General features: G+C 40.5%; 1 pseudogene; it reads right to left on the minus strand.

The window, feature by feature from the left end:
• The window catches only part of LOC118025917, a 30,717-nt pseudogene extending 23,908 nt beyond the window's left edge, over window positions 1–6,809 (minus strand).
• Between the last annotated feature and the right edge of the window lie 300 nt (window positions 6,810–7,109).

The following is a 7,109-nucleotide window of genomic DNA, read 5'->3' on the forward strand; positions in this document are numbered from 1 at the left end:
ATCTTCTTTATCCATTCATCTGTCGATGGACATCTTGGCTCTTTCCATAGTTTGGCTATTGTGGACATTGCTGCTATAAATGCTGGGGTGCACATACCCCTTCGGATCACTATATTTGTATCTTTGGGGTAAATACCCAGTAGTGCAATTGCTGGGTCATGGTGTAGCTCTATTCTCAACTTTTTGAGGAAACATCATACTGTTTTCCAGAGAGACTACACCAGCTTGCATTCCCACCAACAGTGTAGGAGGATTCATCTTTCCCAACATCCTCACCAACATCTGTCATTTCCTGACTTGTTAATTTTAGCCATTCTGACTGGTGTGAGTGGGATCTCATTGAGGTTTTGATTTGGATTTCCCTGATGCCGAGTGATGTTAAGCACTTTTTCATGTGTCTGTTGGCCATTTGTGTGTCTTCTTTGGAAAAATGACTGTTCATGTCTTCTGCCCATTTCTTGATTGGATTATTTGTCCTTTGAGTGTTGAGCTTGATAAGTTCCTTATAGATTTTGGATACTAGCTCTTTATCTGATACGTCATTTGCAAATATCTTCTACCATTCAGTCAGATGTCTATGGGTTTTGTTGACTGTTTCCTTTGCTTTGCAAAAGCTTTTTATCTTGATGAAGTCCCAATAGTTCATTTTTGCCCTTGCTTCCCTTGCCTTTGGCGATGTTTCTAGGAAGAAGTTGCTGTGGCTGAGGTCAAAGAGGTTGCTGCCTGTGTTCTTTCTAAGATTTTGATGGATTCCTGTCTTACATTTAGGTCTTTCATCCATTTTGAGTCTTTTTGTGGGTGGTGTAAGGAAATGGTCCAGTTTCATTCTTTTGCATGTGACTGTCCAATTTTCCTAGCACCATTTATTGTAAAGACTGTCTTTTTCCATTGCATATTTTTTCCTCCATTGTTGAAGATTAATTGACCATAGACTTGAGGGTCCATATCTGGGCTCTCTATTCTGTTCCATTGATCTGTGTCTGTTTTTGTGCCAGTACCATACTGTTTTGATGATTATAGCCTTGTACTAGAGCTTGAAGTCCGGAATTGTGTTGCCACCAGCTTTGCTTTTCTTTTTCAACATTCCTCGAGCTATTCAGGGTCTTTTCTGGTTCCATACAAACTTTAGGATTATTTGTTCCATTTCTTTGAAAAAAGTTGATGGTATTTTTATAGGAATTACATTGAATGTAGGTTGCTCTAGGTAGCACTGACATTTTCACAATACTTGTTCTTCCAATCCAAGAGCATGGAATGTTTTTCCATTTCTTTGTGTCTTCCTCAATTTCTTCAAGAGTATTCTATAGTTTTCTGAGTACAGATACTTTGCCTCTTTGGTTAGATTTATTCCTAGGTGTCTTATGATTTTGGGTGCAATTGTAAATGGGATCGACTCATTAGTTTCTCTTTCTTCTGTCTTGTTGTTGGTGTATAGAAATGCAACTGATTTCTGTGCATTAATTTTATATCCTGCCACTTTAATGAATTCCTGTATGAGTCCTAGAAGTTTTGGGGTGGCGTCTTTTGGGTTTTCCACATAAAGTATCATATCATCTGTAAAGAGTGAGAGTTTGACTTCTTCTTTGCTGATTCAGACACCTTTTATTTCCTTTTGTTGTCTGATTGCTGTGGCTAGGACTTCTAGTAGTATGTTGAATAGCAGTAGTGATAGTGGACATCCCTGCCGCATTCCTGACTTTAGGGGGAAAGCTCTCAGTTTTTCCCCATTGAGAATGATATTTGCTGTAGGTTTTTCATAAATGGCTTTTATGATATTGAGGTATGTACCCTCTATCCCTATACTCTGAAGAGTTTTGATCAAGAAAGGATGCTGTACTATGTCAAATGCTTTTTCTGCATCTATTGAGAGGATCATATGATTTTTGTTCTTTCTTTTGTTAATGTATTGTATCACACTGATTGATTTGCAGGTGTCGAACCAACCTTGCAGCCCAGGGATAAATCCCACTTGGTCATGGTGAATAATCCTTTTAATGTACTGTTGGATCCTATTGGCTAGTATTTTGGGGGGAATTTTTGCATCCATTTTCATCAGGGATATTGGTCAGCAATTCTCCTTTTTAATGGGGTCTTTGTCTGGTTTTGGGATCAAGGTAATGCTTGGCCTCATAAAATGAGTTTGGTAGTTTTCCTTCCATTTCTATTTTTCGGCACAGTTTCAGAAGAAGAGGTATTAATTCTTCTTGAAATGTTTGGTAGAATTCCCCTGGGAAGCCATCTGGCCCTGGGCTTTTGTTTGTTGGGAGATTTTTGATTACTGCTTCAATTTCTTTAGGGGTTATGGGTCTGTTCAGGTTTTTTATTTCTTCCTGGTTCAGTGTTGGTAGTTTATACATCTCTAGGAATGCATCCATTTCTTCCAGATTATCTAATTTGCTGGCATATAATTGCTGATAATATGTTCTTATAATTGTATTTCTTTGTTGTTGGTTGTGATCTCTCCTCTTTCATTCATGGTTTTATTTATTTGGGTCGTTTCTCTTTTCTTTTTGATAAGCCTGGCCAGGAGTTTATAAATCTTATTAATTCTTTCAAAGAAAGAGCTCCTAGTTTCGTTGATCTGTTCTACTGTTCTTTTGGGTCCTATGTCATTGATTTCTGCTCTGATCTTCATTATTTCTCTTCTCCTGCTGAGTTTAGGCTTTATTTCCTGTTCTTTCTCCAGCTCCTTTAAGTATAGGGTTAGGTTGTGTATTTGAGACTTTTCTTGTTTCTTGAGAAAGGCTTGTATTGCTATATATTTTCCTCTTAGGACTGCCTTGGCTGCATCCCAAAGATTTTGAACAGTTGTGTTTTCATTTTCACTTGTTTCCATGAATTTTTTAAATTCTGCTTTAATTTCCTGGTTGACCCATTTATTCTTTAGTAGGATGTTCTTTAGCCTCCATGTATTTGAATTCTTTCCAACTTTTCTCTTGTGATTGAGTTCTAGTTTCAAAGCATTTTGGTCCAAAAATATGCAGGGAATGATCCCAAATTTTTGGTCCCGGTTGAGAGCTGATTTTTGACCTAGGATGTGATCTATTCTGGAGAATGTTCCATGCGCATTAGAGAAGAATGTATTTTCTGTTGTTTTGGGAGGGAATGTTCTGAATGTATCTGTGAAGTCCATTTGGTCCAGTATGTCATTTAAAGCCTTTATTTCCTTGTTGATCATCAATGAGGGGAATGTTAAAGTCTCCTACTATTATTGTATTGTTTTTGATGTGTTTCTTTGATTTTGTTATTGATTTTCTTATATAATTGGCTGCTCCCATGTTAGGGGCATAGGTATTTAAAATTGTTAGATCTTCTTGGTGGATAGACCCTTTAAGTAAGATATAGTGTCCTTCCTCATCTCTTATTATAGTCTTTGGTTTAAAATGTAATTTATCTGATATAAGGATTGGCACCCCAGCTTTCTTTTGATATCCATTAGCATGGTAAATCGTTTTCCACCCCCTCACTTTTAGTCTCAGGTGTTTTTTGGTCTAAAATGAGTCTCTTTCAGGCAGCATATCAATGGGTCTTGTTTTTTTATCCAATATGATAACCTGTGTCTTTTGATTGGGGCATTTAGCCCATTTACATTCAGGGTAACTATTGAAAGATATGAATTTACTGCCATTGTATTGCCTGTAAGGTGACTGTTACTGTATATTGCCTGTGTTCCTTCTGGTCTATGTTACTTTTAGGCTCTCTCTTTGCTTAGAGGACCCCTTTCAATATTTCTTGTAGGGCTGGTTTGGTGTTTGCAATTTCTTTTAGTTTTTGTTTGTCCTGGAAGCTTTTTATCTCTCCTATTTTCAATGACAGCCTAGCTGGATATAGTATTCTTGGCTGCATATTTTTCTCATTTAATGCTCTGACTGTATCATGCCAGTGCTTTCTGGCCTTCCAGGTTTCTGTGGATAGGTCTGCTGCCATTCTAATATTTCTACCATTGTAGGCTACCAGCCTCTTGTCCCAAGCTGCTTTCAGGATTTTCTCTTTGTCTCCTAGTCTTGTTAAGTTTTACTATTTGATGTCAGGGTGTTGACCTATTTTTCTTGATTTTGAGGTGTTTTCTCTGTGCCTCCTGTATTTTAATGCCTGTTTCCTTCCCCAAATTAGGGAAGTTCTCTGGTATAATTTGCTCCAATATACCTTCTGCCCCTCTCTCATTCTTTTTCTTCTGGGATCCTAATTATTCTATATTGTTTCATCTTATGGTATCACTTATCTCTCGAATTCTGCCCTCATGATCCAGTATTTGTTTATCTCTCTTTTTCTCAGCTTCTTTATTCTCCATCATTTGGTCTTCTATATCACTAATCTCTCTTCTGCCTCATTTATCCTAGCAGTTAGAGCCTCCATTTTTTATTGCACCGCATTTATAGCCTTTTTGATTTCAACTTGGTTAGATTTTAGTTCTTTTATTTCTCCAGAAAGGGATTCTCTAGTGTCTTCTATGTTTTTTTCAAGCCTAGCTGGTGTGTTTATAATCGTTATTCTGAACTCTATTTCGGACATCTTACTAATGTCTGTATGGATTAGGTTCCTGGCAGTCGTACTGCCACTTGTTCTTTTTCTTTTTTTGAGGTGTTTTTCCATTTTGTCATTTTGCCCAGAGAAGAATAACTTTTGTTCCTGAAGGCTTTCTGTACAGCTTTGGAGGACAAGAAAGAAAATGGCAGCCTCCTAGTCTCTGCCCTGGAGGAACCAAGAACTCAGGGCCCCACTCCTCAGTGAACCTCCAGAGAAAAGCAATCACTCCTGTATCTGTGGTCTCTGGCTGAACTCTGTGCTCATCCGGCCTGTGACTGAGCATTTCTATCTCTGGAACATGACCCAGTTTGGAGTCTCCAAACCCAGCAGATTCCTGTGGTGTACTTCTGTGCCAGTCCTCCCAGGGGAGGAAGGGGAGTCTCCCCAGCTCTGCTGCTTGTTGGGTCCCTGCTTGAAGAGTAGTGGTCCAACTGTGCCATGAATCATGGTTTATGGCAACCCTTAGCTGAGATCCCAGTCCTCGGTTCCATCTCTGCAGCCAGCTTCCCCACTCCAATACTGGGAGCTTTGCTGCACTCAGGCACCCCTGGTCTTTCTGTGACCCTGAGGGTCCTGAGACCCTACAGTCCCAGCAAATGTTTCACTCCCTGCTTAGCCACTAGAGCGATGTCCCTCAGCAGAGCAGACTTCTAAAAGTTTTGATTTTGTGCTCTGCTGCTCTATCACTTGCTGGTAGCTGGCTGAGGAGGCTGTCTCCTCCTGTGGTCTATATTCCTAAATATAGCTTCAGATTCACTTCTCCACACATCCTACCTTTCAGAAAGTAGTTGCTTTTCTATTCAGAGTGTTGCTGCTATTCTTTTCTTCGATCTCCTGTTGAGTTTGTAGGTGTTCAGAATGGTTGGATACCTATCTAGCTGAATTCCTGGGACCAGATGAAATTTAGGTCTCCTACTCCTCTGCCGTCTTGCTCCTCCTCCCTCTCCAGCTGCCTTCTTGTCCACTGCTTTGATGACATCCACAGCAACCATCTTTCTCAAGTCATGAACAGCAAAATGGCCCAGAGGAGGATAGTCAGAGAAGTTCTCAACACACGTAGGCTTGCCAGGAACCATAGCAACGATGGCAACATCACCAGATTTCAAGAACCTGGGACCATCTTCCAGCTTTTTCCCAGAACCATGATCTATCTTCTCCTCCAGCTCAGCAAACTTGCAAGCAATGTGAGCTGTGTGACAATCCAGCACAGGGGCATATCCAGCACTGATTTGGCCTGGATGGTTTAGGATAATCACCTGAGCCATGAAGCCAGCTGCTTCCATTGGTGGGTCATTTTTGCTGTCACCAGCCACATTGCCACTATGAACATCTTTGATGGACACATTCTTGACATTGAAGCCCACATTGTCCCCAGGAAGAACCTCACTCAAAACTTCATGGTGCATTTCAACAGACTTGACTTCAATTGTAACATTGGCTGGAGCAAAGGTGACCACCACGCCAGGTTTAAGAAAACTAGTCTCTACTCAGCCCACAAGGATGGTACCAATACCTCCAATTTTGTAGATGTCCTGGAGAGGCAGATGCAAGGGCTTGTCTGTTGGACGCGTTGGTGGCAGAATGCAATCCAGAGCTTCAAGCTATGTGGTTCCACTGGCATTCCCATCTTTACAGCTGACTTTCCATCCCTTCAACCAAGGCATGTTAGCACTTGGCTCCAGCATGTTGTTACCATTCCAACCAGAAATTGGCACAGATGTTACTGTGTTGGGGTTATAGCTAATCTTATTAATGTAGGTGCTGATTTCCTTAATGATTTTCTCATATCTCTTCTGACTGTAGCATGGCTCAGTGGAATCTATTTTGTTAACACCAACAATTAGTTGTTTTACACCCAGTGTGTAAGTCAGAACGGCATTCTCATGGGTCTGCCCAGTCGTGGAGATACCTGCTTCAAATTCACCAACACCAGCAGCAACAATCAGGACAGCACAGTCAGCCTGAGATGTGCCTGTAATCATGTTTTTAATAAAGTCTCTGTGTCCTGGAGCATCAATAATGATCATATAATACTTGCTGGTCTCAAATTTCCATAGGGAGATATCAATGGTGATACCATGTTCATGTTCAACTTTCAGTTTATCCAAGACCCAGGCATACTTGAAGGAGTCCTTTCCCCATCTCAGCAGTCTCGTTCTCAAATTTTTTGATAGTTCTTTTCCAATCCTTCCACATTTGTAGATCAGATGACCAGTAGTGGTAGAATTGCCTAAACCTATGTGTCAATGACGATGATGTTGATGTGTCTTTTCCTTTCCCATTTTGGTTTAGGTTGAGTGGTGCTTTTTTTTTTTTTAAAGATTTTATTTATTTATTTGAGACAGAGAGAATGAGAGAGAGAACACATGGGGGGGGGGTCAGAGGGAGAGGCACGCTCCTTGCTAAGCAGGGAGCCCAATACGGGACTCGATCCAGGGACTCCAGGATCATGACCTGAGCCGAAGGCAGTCACTTAACCAACTGAGCCACCCAGGCACCCTTGAGGACACCTGTGTTCTGGCAGCAAACCTTTTGCAAAAAAGACTTCTTGTGTTTTTTGGCTAATTTTTTGATATATTTCT

This window comes from Mirounga leonina, unplaced genomic scaffold (genome assembly GCF_011800145.1).
Source record: "Mirounga leonina isolate KUSES-001 unplaced genomic scaffold, KU_Mleo_1.0 Mir_204, whole genome shotgun sequence".
In the NCBI taxonomy this organism is placed as follows: Eukaryota; Metazoa; Chordata; class Mammalia; order Carnivora; family Phocidae; genus Mirounga; species Mirounga leonina.